Here is a 21,581-nt window from a genome sequence, read left to right as displayed (position 1 = left end):
CCAATCTCTGAACTCTCAATATTTATTGCCACAGTATCCAACTATTTATTGCTGCTTTTTCCAAAGCTTATGCATAACGGCATGGGGTTGGAAAAGCGATATACAGTTTATTTTGACACAAAAGTTAATATTGTTTCTCTTGAAAGTTGCGTATGCTGTATCCATGTTACAAAAAAAAAGAAAAGAGAGAGAATATTAAAATTTTTAATGAACCATTTCTAATGAAAAATGTTACAACTATTATTTTGCAGAAAATGTTTGCAAAATTACTGCATCTAGGGGTTCCCCCCTCCGCTTAAGAGCAAGGATGCACCCCCTCCAAAATAAGACCCCATAACAGGGAAAATACCAACTCGAAATACTTTCCCCCCATAACAATTTCGATGGTGCAGCGCGCCATGACCTCCCCAAGGTGGGTATCCCTCTGCATCAATGTGTTTCGTAGCTGTCCCCCCCCCCCCCCAATCGTGAGCAGCACCCAGGATACCCCTTAAAATTTCTATGGTACGGTTCGTGCCACGATCCCCTTGAGTGGGCACTCAAGGGGGTCAATTAATATGTTATCAAAATTAAGGTAGTTAGTACAACGAGGGGGGCCTCCGTAGCTCTGTGGTAGAAGCTTCGTCTTCCAAGCCGAAGATCGTGGGTTCGAATCCCGCCTGTGCCTTGAGTGTTATTTCCTTTTCTAGTGTTGTAAATCTGTCCTGTGTGTGTCCGGAGCCAAGGCGCTTGGCACGCAGTCCTCTATCTATGTGAAGCTGTCTAGCTTCTAAATAAATAGATAAAGTGCAACGAGTGGGACTTCAGAGCAGACAGCATGATAGAAATTTTTAGGGAGAGGAGGGTTTGCTAAAAGTTGTCTTTGTCGTTTTTAGGGGATCTCATTTTGGGGATGCATTTGAGGGGAGGGGACGTCATTGTTCTTGAGGGGAAAGAGGAGCATCTCTGATTTAGGAAAGATTTTTTTTGGTGCAAATGGAATTTTATAAAAAATGCGAAAAAACTGTAACGTCATTTAGTTTGTTTTATTATAATTCAAAATATATAACTTTAGAATACAGAACGAACCAGTTTATTTTCTTAAACTAATTTGCATTTAATGATGTTTACCATTCTTGAAAATACCAATACATGAAAAAAGTACACTTAAAATCGGAAAGAACATACTCCTTCAGGAAGTGTTTCCAAAAAGGAGAAATAAACTGCAACTGAATTGCTTATGGTATCGCACTTTTGCTTTGGCATCATGTTCGTCATGTTGATAAGAATTCGCCTTGAAATAGATGAAGTCGCCAATATGGTAACCACTGACCCCAGGATCGTTCCTGCATTGACCGACGTGTCAAAGCATATAGCATTGAAATTTTTAATTGTGTTTGTATAACCTATTAACACTGGTTGTTGGTAAATACAGATTTGTGAAGGTACAATGTTTTTCCCGTTTATTTTCTGGTTCCTTCCCCCCCCCATACTATTAAAATTGTTTGAATTCTTTACTTTGTTATGCCTTGTTGCGTGCTTCGTTTGTGTTTTGCTGAATCAAACAGAAATCTAAATTTCCCTCAGGTTTTGAAGGAATGGAATCGTGCAAGAAGAATGATTTAATACTACAGTAGACCCTCAAGGGGCTACGTTCCTCGGAAATGCCGCATAAATTAAGACAATATTGTGTTAAAATAGGTGTTAGGTTCCGTAGATTAAAAAAAAAAAACTTCATTCCAGTGATGACTAATTGTATAATAAGTCTAATGTGTACTTATATCGGCTTCTATTCACAACATGCATAAAGAAAACAAATTAATTTAGTTTTTATGAAAAGGAGCTGGCTATGATAGTCTTTTGGCAGTTTTCTCTGCAGTTATTTGCAGAGCATTAACGCATCCATGATCATTTCCATGATAGAATCTTCATTTCCATGATAGAATCTTCCTTCCATGATCAAATCTTCCTTAACTTATAAATCAGAAAGACCATTTCTACTGTCTAGGAATGGCTCAAAATTTTCAATGTTAACACTTTTGGTTCTGTGTCATTGATGTCGATATCCTCATTGCTTTTGTCATCCTTTGACACTCCTAAAAGCTCTTTTTCCAGTGAGTTCTAAACTGCGTGAGTTTAATAACTTTACTTCTGGAACCAATCAAATAAAATCTCCAGTGGCCCAAGTTCGATTATTAGCACGCCAAAATGCAGTTTATTATGCGCGATATGCAATCTTTAGGAGTTTGGATTTTGAAAAAGGGGGGGGGGGGGATTTATCTGTTTGCAATTGCCGCATCTGCGTAAAACCGAAACTTATCCACGTAAAATAAGATAAAGATGTCAAATCTTCAGGGCCTGATTACCGCACAGGCCTACTAGGCTTGGGCCTGGGGCCCCTCTTCCTAAGGGGCCCCAAATTACCTAAAGAATTATGTATAGCATTACAACTATACAAAAAATACACACATTTTTAAAATAATAGCCTGCAGGGGGGCCTCCAAATTATTGTGGACCTTGGGCCTCACTTTTAGTTAGTTGGGCCCTGCAAATCTTAAACTGCAAATAATCGAAACCGTGTAAAATAAACCCACGTAAAACAATTGTATACCGTACTTTATTGTTTGGAAAAAATTTTGGACAGAATGTGAAACAGTGTTGATAGACATGCCAACTCTCCTGCTTTAATGTTCAATCTCTGGCTTTCTGTCACTAGAGAATTTTCTCCTGCATTTTATGGAATTAAAAAGGCGTCAAACTTTGACTGTCATGATCACTGTCAAAATTTTTTTGAACTTTGCTTTTCATGAAGACATGCACCGAATTTTCGGTTTGTCCGAATGCATTAATATTTGTCGACCGAATAGTAAAAAAAACTTCAATGTTTGGTAACTGGTCAACAATTATATATTTTTTAAACAATGAGCAAAAGTTATCGTGCAATGTAAAAGTAGAAAATTAATTCTAATTGTTACTTATACTAATTTTATCACATTCAAGATAATTCTAATGCAAGGAAAAACACTCAGATGTTTAATTTAAAAATGGAACTGATGTGATATACCCCACCCTTGGCGACTTTTTCCTGTTGGCGCCAAGGAAAGCGTCGCCAAGAAAACGATGTATGACGACATATGTCATACATCGTTCTTAGCGATGCTTTTTTAGCGCCAACAGGAAAAAATCAGATAAAAAAACATGATCAAAGCACTTCAGAAGACAATATATATAAAAACAACATAAAATCACAACAAAAAACATCACGAATATATGCTTCAAAAATGTACAGGGCCGGCGGTTTTTTGTAAACATATTAAAATACAATGAAATAAATTATTGTATTAATTACAAGTCGAAATGAATGCATTAATTTTTTTTTTCATCATTTCTCCGGGATACGAGCCCTCGGTCTCATAGTACTATTCGTAATGAGACCTCGGTCTCATTACGAAAGTACTATGAGACCTCTGGCTCGCCAGTTATCCCTCCGACTGTTAATATACATTACAGTCGGAGTATGGTCGCAGTTTATTTTAGAGTATTCAACTTAAAAATACTTCAAATTAAAATCCCCCCTAAGAGCGGAACATATGTGCACCTATCTCCACGGACACACGTGCGAAAAGAATTAGTTCACATCTGTACTTCCCAGGTATATTCTGCAGGGTTACTAGAGCTACCGGAAAAAGTTTTATCGCCAACGTTGGCGATTTTCGAAATGAGCTAAAAATTCTGTCCTCGCAAAGGGGGGGGGGGGGTATCACATCTGTACCGGTTGTACTGTATTTCATTTTTCATTTGAGTTAATAATTAATTAATGTAGATAAAGGTACAATATTGAGTTGAAATGCAATTACATTTCATGAAACAGATAAATATTTTCTGTTTTAAATTGGCATAAAATTCAGATGTTTCAGTTAAAAATTTTTAGCCAAATATTCGGTTCAAGTTTTAACCAAATATTCGGTAAATATGTTTGGTGCATCTCTAGTTTCATGTCAGAAGTGAGAATTTAGAGAACTTAATAAGTGATGGTTTAGGAAATTAAACATTTGTTATGCCAACAATTTGGTCATTATACTTTTGGAAAATGCAAAAGCAGCTTCTCTAGCAACTTTGAAACAAACACAGCCTTGCTGTCATTTTCTTTTTTGAAATTTGGTTGCTGAAGGCTATTTCTTAAAAAAAAATTTCTTTTAGTAATTTTGTTTCTCATGACCATGTATAAAATCTATTTATAATTGCATACATTTTATTGCATTTAAAGTTTTATGTATTGCTAGACATGCTATTGTTACCATTTTAAAAATTGATTCATATGCCTATGAGGGGTATGACTACACCCCTAAAGCCATTTTCCTCTAAAACAGCCGTAGGTTAATGATTAGATTGTTGAAATAGCAATTTTTAGAATGTATACCTCAATAAAATTGTAACCGTTTATTGAAATTTTAAAAGTTTATTTTAGTTTAGTGACTAAAAATAAAGATTTTTTAGAAAGGTATATTAATAGCAGAAAAAACATTGTCATCAATTAGTGAAATAATGTAACTCTCTTTTCCAGTCTCCCTCTCATAAAATTGGGATCCCTTCTACTTAAAACGCTTAAATTTCAGCCTCTGTTTTATACTGGTACTGAATAACATAAACTGAAATTTTAATTTATGTGTTCCTCATAAAATTGTAATAGCTAGCTTAGTTAAATAATATAAATAGTTTAAATGGTTTAACAAGAGCATGTTATATTTATTCAATTGATGTAAGGAACATAATTTTATTCGCGAATTCTCATCATTCACAATTCTATCTAAAATCTGAATTCATTATTTCTGTTTAGAGATGTACCAAGTAGCACTTTGGCCTTTCACTACTCGGCCGAGTACTGAGTTCCAATTATGTTTTAGTAGTGGTACCCCGCACGGCTTTGCCCGTAGTAGAAAAATTAAAAGGCCATTGTTCGCCTGTATATTTACAAATAATGGATAATGAATTTCTCGCATATTTGCTAAATTAAATGACTCGCCCATGTTAGGGATAATTTCGTCATTTTCTCTTACAAATAATGGATGATGAATTTCTCGCCAATTCGCTATTTTAATGGTTCGCCCATGTTACGGTTCTATGTTATGATAATTTCGCCATTTTCTCTTCCACGTTATGACAAGTAGCTGAGTAAAATGTTCTTAAAATTGAAATATAAAATTAAGAACATAATCGAATTTTCGGAAAATCGCTTTGAGGTGCACACCCACATGATTCAAATTCATTTTGTGTCACATTTCATGAAAATCGGCTGAGCGGTTTAGGCGCTGTGCGCATCACAGAGATCCAGACATCCATACAGAGACTTTGAGCGTTATTATTAGTAAAGAAGAAGAACCACTGACACACACGTAACGAATTTTGAACTCATTACCTCCATGTCCAAATAATAGTTTTTAAAACAAAATTCCAGTTGAAATTTAATTACGCATTCAAAAGATTTTGTTTATGTCAATAATTTTACAAATAAGTCATTTTTTAGATTAAAAATAAGCAAATACATAAAAGGTAGGATTAATTAAATTGGAATTAAAACAAATTATATCAATCTACTTCTTGTTCACCACATGTAAATAATTTTTAAAAGCAAATGAAACAATGTTAAAAGCACAAATGTGCAGGATCACTGCAGACACGTGTTTCTGCATTACAAGGAACACCTTTTTCAGTGCATAAAATGTGAGCTAATGAATGTAAAAAAATCCGACTTTTGTCGGATGTCTTTAAATTCATAAGCTCACATTTCAGTGCATTGAAAAAAAAAAGCATTCCTTGTAATGCCAAAAGACATACCTGCAGTGTTCCTGAACATTTGTGATTTTAACATCGTTTCATTTTTCAAGAAAAGGTAATTTTATACTCCTTATAAATAATTTTGTTAGTGGCAAAAATCCATTTAATAATATAAAAAGTTCATATTTTATGGACTTTTTTGTCCCATTTCTAATAAATAGGTTTCATTCACTTTGGGGCATTACAATATCAGATTTACTCCATTGAAGCATAACAAACTTCATTATTTTCAAAATTTGAATTTTACTTGTTAATTTGAATTGTAAATGATTGCAGTATATCATATGCTTGCACTTTTTTATTAATTGTAAAATCAGCTTTGAACAATATTCAATTTTTTACAACTACTCGGTATTGGCCGAGTACCAAGTAGTTACCGAGTACTCGGTAAGTTTCTATTTCTGTCAAATCTTACTGTTAAACTAAAAAGTTTAAACATTGTTTTAAATTTGAAAAAGTTTTAAATCCACTTTACTGTATTAATGAAAAAAAAATATTATGAGCATGAATATGTTTAGTGTATGAAACTTATTATAATACTATATGCTCTTTCTTTTGATTTTAGTTGCAAAGTCTTAACGGGAGAAAATACTAAAAGAAGAAAGTAAAAACTATCTGAAGGAAAGATGAACTTGGTAAGTTTAATTCTTTGTCTTTATGTGGTGATAGTAGTATTTCACTGTAAAAAGACTAAATCTTAAGAAACCAAATGTTTTAGAATGCAGTTGTGATTACAACACTTTGAAAGGACACTTTTTGTGACAGAAATAATATTGTTACCAGTTCTGTGCAGCTTCAAACTTTCTTTAAATGACGACACAGTTCTTGGGAAAACACAGATTTATTTACAATTATGTACAAGAAATATCGTTAGCAACTGCTAAAATAGCAATTAGGCAAATATCAATTAACACCGTAAACTCAACGGTAAAATACATATTTACATCAAAATACGCAATAACACAGCGCAAAGCCCAACGAGAAACAAAACTCCACAGTTAGAAAGCAAACCAACTAACTCCCCCATTCACGAGACACCCAGCGTTTTATACCAAGCAAAGAAATGTCTAGAAAATCCTACAAAGTTCTACAAATTTATCATATATTCTTTTTATTCCATTCACAAATCTTATCATTCAGAAGTGGGGGACCGTATACTTCAGTCGAACATTAGGGGGTTGTGTGTACATCACAAGAAGCTATTTACAGGTTACGTTACCTAAGATAATTTTAGATAAAAAATAATGGAATAAATGCCTAATTTAGCCAGATTACAACAAATTAATACCAAAAAAAATTACTATTTACAGAATTTAACAATATTGGGGAACATGCTTTTAAATGAAAATTTCCATTCCTTCCAAATTGCTGCTTTTCATTTGACCAGTGCTCGGAGACATTATCCAGGCTAAAAAAAGTTCCTTACTCACAAAAAAGAAGAAAAAAAAAAAAACCTTAAAAATATCACTTACAATTTTTTACAATAAATTCGGATTAATGTTTGTAATTTTTTATGAATTATGACAATCATTACTTATCTTATTCCTGACATTGAAATATTTTTTAAAAACATTTCTTTGATACCAAGTTAATTTTTATATTTTACTTATTTATTCATTTATTGTTACTATTACTTCATAAAAAAAAGCAAAAGAAAATCCTCAGTTGTCATCAGAATTCTTTCCCAGCTTTTTAATAGCAGCCAAGTTGGAAGTGTTTTCTTTTCTTTACAACAAATAAAATAAATAAATAAATAAATTTAAAAAATAAAATAAAAAAACAATGTTTTAACAGTATGCAAACAAGATTTTTACAGGAAAGGATTTTTTTTCTAGGTATAACAGATGAGAATTTCTTTCTTTTTTGAAATGAGTGGGGAGGGGGGGGGGACAACTTTCCGGTGTGTGATTTTTTTTTCATTAGCTGACTTTGGTTCATGGGTCAGCTGAGAAACACTGATATAGAGGATGTTTGGACTTCTGCATACCAGGGTTTGAAAATTATCGTAATTTCGGGTAGATAAGCCGCGGCTTATACGTGTTTTGAAGTTGAAATTTAACATCTGCGGCGTATCTGCCAGGGCGGCGTATCTGAAGAAATTCCCCCCCCCCCCTCCACCCTTCTTTCTTAGTGCTTTTCATGTTCGCCCAATCGAGTGGCAATGTTAAAATTCATTAAAAAAACGCTAGTAGAACTCTCAAATTGCACCATGAAACAGGTTTTTCATTAAATTTAATTTCTCACACCCTTAAACCTGCGTTAGTTTGCGCCGATTTTACCGCTGTTCGCTGTTGTTGTTCTTTCCAGTGTTGCCAGATTCGTAATGATAACATACGTTTCACTAGGCTGAAAAATGGAGGAATCGCTAGCTTGTCTGAGTTAGAGTCCCTATAGTCTGAGTAATGTTTTAAAATGTCTCGATGATAAATTTTAAAAAAAAAAGAATCGATTGATAAAGGGTAAACAATTTTTTGATGAACTGCTAAGTATAACAATGATTTGAAAACTTTTCATCCAACCAATTGTAGATGTCATCTGGCAACACTTTTTTTTTGTGTAACCGTAGCATTTTCTGATTTTTTTTTTTACACGAAGTTTATTCCATTTTTATCTGTTAACAAATGCAGTTGCTTGTTACAGTTTTGTTCTAACTAAAATAAATGATCGCATCCGTACATATGTATATATAGAGGGGGTGGGGTGCCATGTTTTGATACGCTCTTCTGCGGCGTATACGATAGGGCGGCTTATCCGATGAACTTTTGTTTTTAGTTAGTAAATTATTGCATGTGCGGCGTATACGATAGGGCGGCTTATCTACCCGAAATTACGGTATGTTGCTCAACATGCCCAAGACACAAAAATTTCTGTTCGGGCATGAATCATTTACTCTTACACTGACTGGGCCTGTAATTTTTTCATCAAATGTTTCTTCCTAAAGTTTTATTATTTCTTATTTTGTTGAAAATTTACTGTATCTCTTCCGGAGCTCAAAGTTTATTTCAAGCACGCTAAATTCATATTTGCCTCACATATGCACCCTAAAATCATTGGAAATCCTTCGCAAAGTCAGCAAGCAATCTGCCTCAATTTGAATGTAAAAGAGAATGTTTTCGGGGATTAGTTACAGGGATTAGTATTAAATATAATATAATAGTATTAAATGTATCAAATGTCTGGTGTAAAAGTAATCTACTGCATTGCAATGCAAATAGAAAGCTTTGCATTAAGTGGGTTTTTTTTTTTTTTAAGTCTTTTTGTTTTAAAATAAAATCACTTTATGCAGTTTTATTTGAAAGTTTTATTTAAAATTTAGTCTGGTCGCTGATCTGGGACTACAAAAATATGAATTGAACCAGCAGAATATAAATTTTAGCAATCTGTTGAACCAGTGAAGTTTAGTTCATGTTTTCCTTTCAAAAATTGTTCGTATAATAATTTCTTGCATCTGTTGAAAGTTTACAATATGTAGGGGGTTTGTAAGAAAAGATATGTTAAGAAATTTCTACAGCATTATTACAAATAGTTTTTACTTATTGTTTTTTGTCCATTGAAAACTGCTAATTGACTCCATATTATGATGTTACTTAATTTTTTCTTTTTACCTTAATTTTTTCTTTTTTCCTTTACTCAAAAGCAATACTTGACCTTTTTCACTATTGAATGACATATCCTATGTTTATGCCTGATGAGATCTGATCAGAATCATTTGGAAATGGTTTTACTTGCTTCCCAATATCAACAACAATTTAATTTAATATGGAGTGGTGAAAAAAAACAGTGACTCAAAGCATTTTTATGTTATTAATAAAAGTAATGCATAAATAATGGCCCTAAAATAGAACTTTAACAAAACTATTTACAAAAAAATTTCCTCGGCTAACGAGAGACCCTTCAATTTATTTCATACGGAAATCATTTGATTTTTACGAGATCTATCTTTCTTTTCAGGCTGAAGAAGTCGAAGGTACTTTCTTACGGCCTGAACAAGAAATCGTAAGAATTTTTTATCTGCCATTTTTTTTCTTTGTAGGACTTGTGCTGCTTTGTGGGTTTTGTGTCCAGTTTGTATAAAGACCCTAAAATTGGCTTGTGTGGTGATTTCATTGGTAGAAAAGGTGGTATTTCTTATTGAAAACTTAACAAATGCATATAATGTGTGCATGCACGTGCATAGTCATTTGAAAATACACTACCCAAAACTTGCATAGAACATCCGTCCTCTGGTATTTTCTCTTCAGAATTTAAAAAATATCTTATAGCAGAACAAACAAATGTTCTACAGTGTCAGAAGTTTGGCGAGTTTCTGGCAGGGTCACTTCTAAAGTGATCTTTGGGCTATTAACAGCAGAGTTGTATGATTATTTTAAGTTTTAATTTGATTTTCAATGTTATTTGATGGATTTTTTTTAAATTTCTTTGGGGGATTATTTGAAATTTTACTAGAAAGTTTAAGTTTCTTCCTACTTAATTTTTGTTAATTAAGGTAAATGCACCAGTAACGGATATGCTTAAGATCGCTGTCAAGTTATCTCAATTTTCTGAGTCTTTTAATGTATCAAGAATTTTTAAACTATTTTTCTCTCGTGCAACTTCATCTCATCTAACATTTGGCTGCTTCTGGATTCTTTGAAATTAGTTAATTCTATTTTTACTAGAAAGCCGCCCGTCAAGCTACAACAGGTGAAAATTGCTTCTATTCTTCTACGTTTGAACGAAGCAATTGGCTGTTTGGTGATACAGTGAAACCTGTGTAAGTTGACCACTTGTAGTGCGCTACTTAAGTGGTCAACTTAAACAGGTGGTCAACTTATAGAGGGTGAATTATATGATATAGATCTAAGTCTGCCTGAAAATGGCGGTCAACTTAGACAGGTGGTCAACATACCAGGGTGGTCCACTTTACAGGTTTTACTATATTTTAAAAGTTGAAATTTTAACCCTAACACCAGTGGATTAACCCTAAACTCCAGTAGATAGCGTTAATTGTTTTCATTTCATTCCCTTGAAATGACACAGTCTTACCAGTAAAACTGTTACGCGGTCTTGCATAATATAGACGAACGCGCAAACGGCGTTCGCAGAAAATTTTTGGCTCTGCAGAATTTTTCTTTAAATCTGCTAATGTTAATTAATATATATATATATATATATATATATATATATATATATATATATATATATATATATATATATATATTTAAGGAATTTTTAAAAAAAAAATCCCAGTTTATTTCTGCCAATGCCTTTTGATGCACATGCTGTGCGAAAAAAATAATGGTTTTGGAAGTTTTGTGCTAACTGTATGTCATTGTAAAAAAAAATGATTTAAAGCACATTTCTTTTTTGTCCCTTCATATATTTGAATATAAATTTAATTCTTTATTCAAGGGTGAATAGGCAAAATAATTATTTGCAGAAAATTTTCCAGTTAGAATTTGTGTTCGCAGAAAGCTTTTCATTTTATCTAAGTCTGCTGTTACGTTACCGTATCAAGTTCAGCCTTGTCTCAATAAAGCCTTTCCCTGCATATTAAACAATACCAAAACATATTATCAAATGATCATGCCATGGTGCGAGTTTCATTGTTGAAACACGCGGTTTACTCTTTCATCGATAGAATTTCCATTTCCTCTTCAAAATGTGCAAAAGTTCTATATTTTTAGAGCTAAAGCCTTTTTTAATTCAAATGAACATGAAACACCGGCAAACCTTGTGGTGGCTGTTCATAACCATCCACCACTGCCTCCAGGGTTCGTACGCTCCTTCAAAACTCCTCCAATACTCCTTTATTTAGGAAAAATTTTTGAAGGGCCCTTCAAACTCCTTCATTTTGGTTTTAACTCCTTCAAAACTCCTTCTTTTTTTGATCAAGACTACGTAATCGTCCTCTGTGACAGTAATTTAAAATACTTCGATCGACAACTTAACTTCGTCACAGGGGCGAAGGTATAAGAGCGATTTTTATGTAGTAATTTGATTTTTTTTTTCATTAAGATGTGATTTACAAATTGGTTATAGAAGTCGTAAAAGTTGAATGTGAAAATATTATTAGATGGCTAAGACATTTCATAAGTGAATTAAATCATGCTTAAATGGTGCTTGGCTATTTTGTCAAGTATTGTGATTATTGCTTTTAACTCTGCTACACTCTCAGTAGCAAAAGTCAGTTTGTTTAATACTTAAGTATTAAAGAATATATATTAGTAGGTGTACTATATTAAGTGATTTTGTTAAAAAAGCAATTGTTTAGTAAATTGCAGTTTTGACATTGTAAAAAGAGTCATCCACAAGGGATGTCAAGCCTTGAGGGGAGAGGGGCTCATGAAATTGTGACAAGGGAAAGAGAGGGTGTGAAAAAGTGACATCACAGTTATTATAACAATACTAGCTGCGTCGCCCGGCTTTGCACGGTCTACCTCGAAAATAAAAGTTATGTCAAGTGACGCCTGTTCAACCCTCAGGCTTGAACAAAAAGAAAAGAAAAAAAAATCAGTAAAGTTTTGCGGCAGTTTGCGGGAAAACAACCAAAAAGTAAACATTTTAAATCTCACGAATACAGGAAAAGCCTTTAAAACAAAATCAAGAATGTTACTTCTTCATATTGGAGAAAGAAAATGGCAACAGATCTTTTATCTGAATGATTTTCTTCACGCTATACATTTTAATAAAAGCGTTCATCCGGAAAGTTGAGTTGAAGCACTGAATAATCATTTGAATGGAGGAAAGCCTTCGAAAAATATGGATTTTATTTTGAAATCTAAGAGTCATAATTAATAATTTTTAATTGATATCTCCGCTAATTATTATCGGAGAATTATGTTAAATAGCCAAACATGAAGACGGGAAGATGACGAATCCATCGATACCTGGTTCGATGGTCAGTTCACTGTCGTTCGGGAGAAGAAGCTTGGACATAGATAGATAGATACTCAGATTTTATATGTATAAGATGTTTATGAAAAATAAGACATGTGACAAGGAAAGGAGAAAGCTAAAGTGTGACGAAGGGGGAAGGGATTCAAATCTGTTGAAAAAAAAGTGACAAAATTTATAAGGATAGCTCAAAATTACTCCTTCAAAATCTCATTTTACTCCTCCAAAACTCCTTCATTTCATTTCTGAAATTGAGTACGAACCTTGGCCTCGTAAATACCAAACCAACTGACTCATAAAATTCACTCTGATAAGACTAGATGGTTGCTCCGTATTCATGGGCCACAGCAACATCAGTTTTACCCGCCTAAAGGGCTTATCATTTAAATCCAAACTTATGATTGGACCCTTGTCTGTTACTGGTGCCATTACTCTATTTGGTGGTTATATTTTGATGTAACTTTTAGGTTGGCTTCAAGATTTTTTGTAAACAGTTTCCCCAATATCGCCAAAAATCATGGTAAATGAAAGTCTCCACCATCCCTATTTCCAATATAGTATTCTATGATTTCACTCCAATTTTTGCATTAGCATTTCGATAGTTGAGATTCTGTGTTTACTTTCGGTTGCATCATCAAAGTCAACATGTAACGTGTTACCCTGCATTATCTAGCATGCCACGAAATTCGAGGGTCAACAGATTTTCAATAACACTTGCAGGTCCTTTCTGGCATGCTGGAAAAATCAAGGTTGGGGGAAAAAAATAACATTATATAAAAAAAAAAAAAAATATGTGTTCAGCTTTGAAATGAATATAAGTTCCATACATATCTTATTAGTATTATTAAACAGTTTAATTCTCTGTAAAAATATTTACTGACAATGTCATTTGTTATTTTAACAAGAAAGATATTGTTTAATAACAAATAATTTTATAAAAAATAAATTAAAATTAAGATCAATTAGTGATTATATATCAAGTAAAGATCATATTAAGATCAAGTAGTTAGTCAACCCTACATGGATCTAGGACTGCAGTTATTGTATAGAAGGACCAAACTGAAGAACATTGATATTAATATGGGTGTGCAACAGGGTGATGCACTCTCACCTCTATTATTTAATTTGATTTTGGAATATGTAGTGCGTCAGTTTGATTTAAATGGAACGATGTGTTATAAAACAGCACAGATTTGCGCCTTTGCAGATTACTTAGTAATATCAAAGATATTTCACACGCAAAGATGTCCCACTTCGGTAGAAACGTATGTAACATACGTTTCGACCCCAAACGGAATAGTGGTTCGACCAAAAAGCCGACATCCAGGAACAGGTTGGCGAAACAGGTTTGGAAAAAAGCGTGCTTGAATGATCGAAAAGGCACTAAATCGCCAATGCTGATGTTGCTGCATTTGCAATGCGAATCCGGAGGTGAAGATGTTTTCTCTATTCTCTCCCCTCTGCGAAAGGGAGGTAATTAAGCCTCATTTGTCCGATGGGTCATTGCTAAAGGGTAGTAAAAAAGTCATTGTAGAATCGTCAAGCGTAAGTTATTATGTTAGCGACACGTGATTTAAACGAAACAGGGGCAAAATTAGAATGGCGCAAAAGTATGAAACGAGTGAAAATTTTGAATCTAATAAGCAAGAGAATGCTCAAGACTAATAACCTCCAAATGCGATAACCTAATTAAATATATGACTAGAAATGCATGATTGAAAATAGCTGAAGACAACTTAAAATAAAAACCAAATTTATTTGGTAATTTAGTAAAGTTAGTTTAAGATTATTAAAAACATTTGAAAATAACGCGAACTAGAGCTGAGCTATATCAATCTATTAACTATCTATTAAAATTAAACCCGCATCGTTGCTTAAAAGCAAACGAGCACTCAAGTCACCTAGCCAGAGAGAAAAACGCCGAAGAAGTCAATTTCCTACACGAAACCTTTTCCTTATATCCTAAGTGAACTCATTAGCATGCGGACGCCAAATCCCCTTCTGATACACGCCAGCATAGCACCTGGCCAATGAGCATCTGGCATGTTCCGATCAATTACGATGCTTCGTCGATTACGTAAAGACCGTGACGTCATGGATCGGCGACTGCACGTGCGAGATACATCATCAGGCATCCGCATTAGAAGGTGGAAAAACATCGTTGAAAAATTTCTCCCGTACTAGGATTAGGCAGTTGATTGATACTCTCGTGAGATAAGTGGTGAGATAAACTAGTTAAAACTTGTTAATTATAATTTAAGGGGCGCTAAGCCAACAGAATCCTTAAAATGAATCAATTTTGCAGTAAAAAAAAAGCATGTGTTGTTTTTCACTTCGAGATTTTTTTTTCTTTTGTCCTTTTTTTAAATCACGATTTGCTTAACACCACGGCCTGTCATCAGTCAGTGGACCCTGGTATCAGATATTATAAAGAAACCACTTGTGGAACCCCCCCCCCCTTTCACTTATTAATTTTGACGCAACATTTTGACCTTTTACATATCCGGAACCGAATATTTCCCACTGTTACAGATCCCGCTTAATTGAATAATTTCCCCGGTTGATCGAATAATAATGATCAGCTTTCGCATATATTTTAGCTGAGAAAATTTTTGAACACATTAAAAATTAATTAAAAGCAATTATTGACGTAAAAATTAAAAATTGTATTTTTCGGCAAACAACCGGCGAGGGAAAAACATTCATAACCCATCAAAGCATACCACTATTCTATTTAGTTTCTTTTATCGTTGCCATTACCAGCAGACAGATAACCAGACAAATAACCATTTTTCTGCTAAAACCTATTTCCATTGTTACTCACCCTAAGACTACCTCTTTTTAAAATCAGATTTAAAATGTCTTAAACAACGGCTTAATGGAGTTTTTCTCATCAGTCCGGACAACTAGTTAAATTGTCTACTCTATTTTCAACAATTTAACTTTTAATCAATAACGGCCTTGTTACAAGAAAATGCTTTTGATCACTTCATTGAAAATTGGAGGAAACCAAATTCTGCATTCGCCACTGCTAGGATGCAAGAATTTTAAAAGTGCCGAAGTGTATGTTTAACATTATCAAGACTATGTTTTTTTTAATTGCTGCAATTATTGCAGAAATGAAAAAAAAAACGACAAAGCTTAAATAAAATATTTCAAGCCCCTTGAATTGTTATGTAAAATATGCGCAATGTCTGCGCATATGCATACACATACAGATGCTCTCACACACACGCATACAAATATATATATATATATATATGGAACACTTAGGGGGTTGCGGGTTTTTTAGTAAGTGAAAAAGGGATCGCGACATGAAAAAGGTTGGGAACCACTGCTTTAAATTGTAATATTTAACCGTTTTGATATCGAAATTCCCGAAATCTAAAAACCGCCAAAACCGGGGGGTGGGCAGGCTCTCTCCCAGAAATTGTTTTAAATTGAAGAACAAAAACGCAATGGTAGGCCATTTTGGTAAAGTTCAAGAAAAGGATTGGTTCAGGGACTCTTACATCAATCATTTCAAACAGATAGTCCCAAAATCACAATATTGGGCGACCTTAAAAAATATTAGAGAAAGAGGGGGGGGGGGGAGGTGCTCTGGGTTCTCCCCGAAATTGAAGCTTTAAAAACGAAACTCCATCTTTCACAACGTTTATATGCTTTTTGAATGCATTATCGAAGGGATGGAGTTCAGGAACCTTCCTTCTGCAATATTTCAAAACTGAAGTTCCAAAAACGCAATTTTAGAACATGTTGCATAATGTTAGGGGTAAAAGCTTTTGCAGCTCCCCGCCATTAGTTTTTTGCCGATCGCAAACTTTTTATTGCAGAAATAAAATTGCTTGGGACATAAGATTTTCACTTTTGCATCATAAATCAGTTCTGATCGGAAAGTCTACCGAAGGTAGCGACAACAAACCAGAAAAGAAGGAAAGGTAGGGGAAGGGTATGGGCGACTAATGATAATGAACTGGCACCATCGCCCCCCCCCCCACACAGTCTTCATTTGAAAAAGAATTTTTTTATAAGATAGCAGGTGGTGAAATTAACAATAAAAAAACGCTTCAGTGAAGAAGATATATTTTTTAACGAGGTACACTTTCCAAAATTCATTAATTAAAAAAAAGAAATAGGGGAACTGAATCCTTACTCCAGGCAGAGCCCCCGAATCACATCCCTCTTAAGGGACTCAAATATAGCCTAAAGTGGCGTTTTAAATATTTCAGCATCAAAAAATTTTTGGAAGAGAACTCCCGAACCCCTTCTTATGAGTTCACAACAAATGTCCTAAATTCGAATTTTTAGGGCTTCAGTTTCTAAATTTTTTTCTAGAATAGTACGCCCCTTACCTATAAACATGATTTATGACCGCCTAAAAGTTTTAATACTTTAATTGCGGAAACTTTTTGAAAGAAGCTTCCAGCATCCTTACCCCTTAAGTCATCCAAAGATAGCCCAAAACAAAGCTCTTAAAATTTCAGAAACAGAAATATTTTGGGCTGGGCAGCGGAATATCCCCCCCCCCTCATTGTGTTTACTAAAGGCAGTGTAAGTTTGTGTTTAAGATTTATTTTTTCTATTGAAAGAGCAACTCCCCTCCCCACATCACCAAAGACAACCCAAAGTTTTAATACTTCAATTTCGAAAATGTTTCAGAAAGACCCCTGAATTCCCTAACTCTTAACTCACTCAAAAATAGCCAAAACATCATTTTAATACTTCAGCATAGAGAAATTTTCGGGGGAGAGAGTAACCCCTCCCCCTCTTAGATTGTCCTAGATATAAAAGTTTTAAGACCTCAATATCGTGGATCAATTTGCGGACTTACTATCTTTGCAAAAGCAGCGTTTTTTCACAAACTTGTGCTGCCATTATTTTTCTCGTTTCCTTTCTCTCTCTCTCTCTCTCTCTCTCTCTCTCTCTCTCTCCCCCCCCCCCCCATATTTCCATTCTAGCAAGTGTTAGATTGAATGACATTGGAATTTAGTGATTCTCCCTGTCTTGTCAAAAATGCAGGAACGGTTGCCCATCGGTAGTTCAAACCTGCTTGAGATTTCCCCCCGATTCTTTCTAAAAAGTTCCCATTTTCATTAAAATTTTCAAAATCCTTGATAGTTCCGTTTTACCTGGTATGTGGTATGTGGACGCCCTTTGCTGTGGCGTAAACATTTCATCTCGTCAGCAATCATTCTCAATCAGTGATTTAGATTCAACTTAAAGACATATTAAGAGCGCACATAATTTTCATTTATGCGTGTCAAGTTTGCAAAAAAAAAAACGAAAGGATGATCGAAAATAGCAAGAGAAAAGGCTAAATTTTCAATAAGAGACTATTATTTCGAAAATTCAGGAAGAATAGCGAGCAACTCTGCAGTCTGCAATGCAGTGAGTTGGAAATCACAGAGCTATACCTAAAAAAAAGTCAAAAGGCACGAATCTAAAAGCCACTCCTCCAAAAGCACGTTGCAAGCAAAACAAGCCCATGGCGGAAAATCGAGTGAGTGTCGATGTAAATGCGTGGTTATGGAACGGTTTAGTAATATTAAAACATATTTTTCAAACACTCAATTTTTTTTAAAAGTAAAAACTGAAAGAAAGTCATCGAATTTCTCTCCGTCTCGGAAATTTTGTTCAAGACGGAAATCCGTCCTGAGATGGAAGGTCTTGCAACCATGGTTGGAATTTTTAAGAACGAAAAACATTTGATCCAAAGTAATGAAATTGTATAAAGAATGTTTTCGGTTAAAAATCCAATTTAAAACATTTTAAAAAAATTATCTGCTTGCTGTGCTACTACTTTATTTTCTTTCCTTGAGTTGATATCAGTATCATTTCATCCCATAACAATTCTTTTCGCAGCTTTAATTAGTTTATAATCAGTAGTTTTTTTTCTTTTATCTAAGGATTATTGTGTGATCATGAGTAAAGCAAGTGATATTTTTAATAGAAAAAAAGCTTTGATAAAGTGCCTCATCCGAGAAAATCACAATATATACTGCAAGAAATCACAAAGAAACTAAAAAATTTACAAGCATCTGCGTTTAGAATAAAAAAGATCTTTGGAATTCATATGAGAAAATAAAAATTCTTGAGTAGGAAAACACAGTAGGAAAAGTAAATTTACTGCAAGGACAGAAAGGAAATTAACTCAGATTACTAAAGTCAACAGACAAACACCTGATCATGAACTAAAAACATCCCTATAAGCGTATGGAGTAAATGTATGTGTTTTTTCTATCCCTAGAAAGCACATCTCAGTTGAACTCGGTGCTTGTTGCGATCGAAAATAGGGCGAACATCGCAATTTCTATGCAAAAGAGACTTGCTTGGGAAAAAATTGTGCATGAACAATTTGTAAGTAATTTGGAGCAACATGAGAAATATCAGTTTTCTTTTAATTATTCAGTTGAATTCAAGTTGCTCATTCCGTTTCCTGAAATCATGTTTATTGCATACTGACTAAAGATTCAGAACTTTACAAATGCGACTAAAATTTCCTTAGAAGAATATTTCTCAATAAATTACATGCATTAAGGTATTTTTTACCTTTTAGGTGTAGTTTTCTGATGAATCAGTGTATAAAATGTAAAAGAAAGCAGTCGGTATTTCAGGACCAACAAAGAATTTCCTCCGAATTGCATAGCACATACAGTTAAACATCCTACCCATGTTCTGCATTGGAGCGTAATTTCTGCTCATTGTGCTGGATGTTTATACATTATAGAAGGTAGTGTTGCCAGATGGTCATATCCAGATTTCCCCAATTCCCTTCCAACTTTGCTCCAAAAAGCAATGTTTTCTATCAAAATTTTCCAAATTCAAAAACTATTTTCCCACTAATATTTTCATGAAATGAATCGACTTCATCTGATATTTTTGTCTATTAAAATTTTTTTCCCCCCAATTAACCAAATTTTCTTATAAAATTCCCCAACTTTTTTTTCTTCCTATTCTCGCTTTTTTTTTGTCTTCTTTATCTTTACTAATAATAAAGCTGAAAGTCTCTGTCTGGATATCTCTCTGTCCGAATCTCTCTTTGTCTGTCAGGATCGCTTGAACGAACTGTTCCAGACAGCCAACTAATTTTTCTCCAATCGTCCCTATAGAGGTACTAGGCTCCGTTTTGCCCATCCATGCCCATCCATGTGGCGGAATGGAAACTCATTGAAATGGAGGAGTGCACTGGCATAGACCGTATTACCCTGCATGCGACCAAAAAAAAAAAAACTGTCAGGTTTAGTCAATGTTTTCAAGTCGCGCAAAGCCTTAGAAACACTCGTGCGCAGCAGACGCTGGACAGTAACCCAGACAACGTCACTCACCTGGCTGGGGTCCCTTCCACTCCACATCCGCCTTCTTAGGACCACATCAGCTGTCTCCGTATGTTGTTTTTTCAGTCTGCATTTGTCAGTAGTGATCTCAGTGCACTATTATTTAGATCGATCTAGCTGTTCCTAGCACCTGTCCCGATCCGGCATGCCGCAAAATTGGGGGGGGGGGGTTACCAGATTTTCAATAACACTTGCCTGGCCCTTTCCGGCATGCCGGAAAAATCGAGGTTAGGAAAAAAAATTAAAACTATAAAATATACATGTTTAGCTTAAAAAGTAATTTCAGTTCTGTTATCTATACATATCTTATTAATATCTTTACTAATAATAAAGCTGAAAGTCTGTCTGGAGGATGTCAGGATCTTTGTGACGCGCATAGCGCCTAGACTGCTTGGCCGATTTTCATGAAATATGGCAAATAATTAGTTTGTAGCATGGGGGTGTGCACCTTTAAGAAATGTTTCGAAAATTCGATTTTGTTCTTTTTCTATTCCAATTTTAAGAACATTTCACCGAGCAAAATAATCATAAGATGGACGACTAAATTACCAAGTTAAAGTTATCATAGCGTGGAACCGTACATGGGCAAGCCAATTGGCGAGAAATTCATCATGCATTATTTGTAAAGATACGGGGGAACCAAAAGACCTTCAAATTTGCTACTATGGGCAAAGCCATGTGGGTTCCACTTGTCATAAATACAAGCGCCTGATCAAAAGATAAGAAATAGCCAAATATTTTTTTCTACTCGCATTTACTACTCTGCTTCTGTATGTAAATTTAAACTATGATTTTTGTATATATTTATCCAAGAACATTCTTCATCACACTTATTTTTACCTGTTACATGTATAACTAGTTACTCACGCAGAACATTAATGCGAATTCCATAGCATAATATTCCACATAATGCAAATTCCATAAAGTTGAGCAAAGCCAAACCAACGCTGTTTGATACAAACAATGCAACAACCAGATGTCAAGACTCGAATTTAAATGCGAGATTTTTTTTCCCCGGGTTTTCCCCAAGGAAAAATTTTTTCCCCAAAGAAATCCCCTCAACCCATTTCCCCAAAATTATCCCGGAGAGCACCAGATTTCCCCAAAATGGGGAAATTTCCCCCAATCTGGCAACACTGATAGAAAGCATTCTGACCTAATATCAGCATGATAAAGTTCTTAAACACAGATTCCACAATTAAAAGATTTGTTTCCAAATGAAAACTTCATACCCATGGATGACGGAGCTCTGTCTTGAAGCTGTATCTGTACCAAAGTTTTGAATGAAAAAAATATATAAAAACACTTCTACGACATTTAAACAGTCCAGATATGATCCCAATGGAGAATACTTGAACCATTGTAAAGAAAAAAGTAAAGACATTGAACTTTACAAACAATAATTGTCTGACAGAAGCCTCATCCAAATTTGGCACCATGACGAGGAAATAGAAATATATTGCCAAAAACTTATAAAAAGTGTGACAAGAAGTTTCAAATCATTAATGAAAAAATAGGGGGATGCACTCTCAATATTAAATGTATCAATATTTTTAA

Source organism: Uloborus diversus, unplaced genomic scaffold (assembly GCF_026930045.1).
Source record: "Uloborus diversus isolate 005 unplaced genomic scaffold, Udiv.v.3.1 scaffold_12, whole genome shotgun sequence".
Lineage (NCBI taxonomy): Eukaryota > Metazoa > Arthropoda > Arachnida > Araneae > Uloboridae > Uloborus > Uloborus diversus.
Note: the sequence above shows the minus strand (reverse complement) of the source record.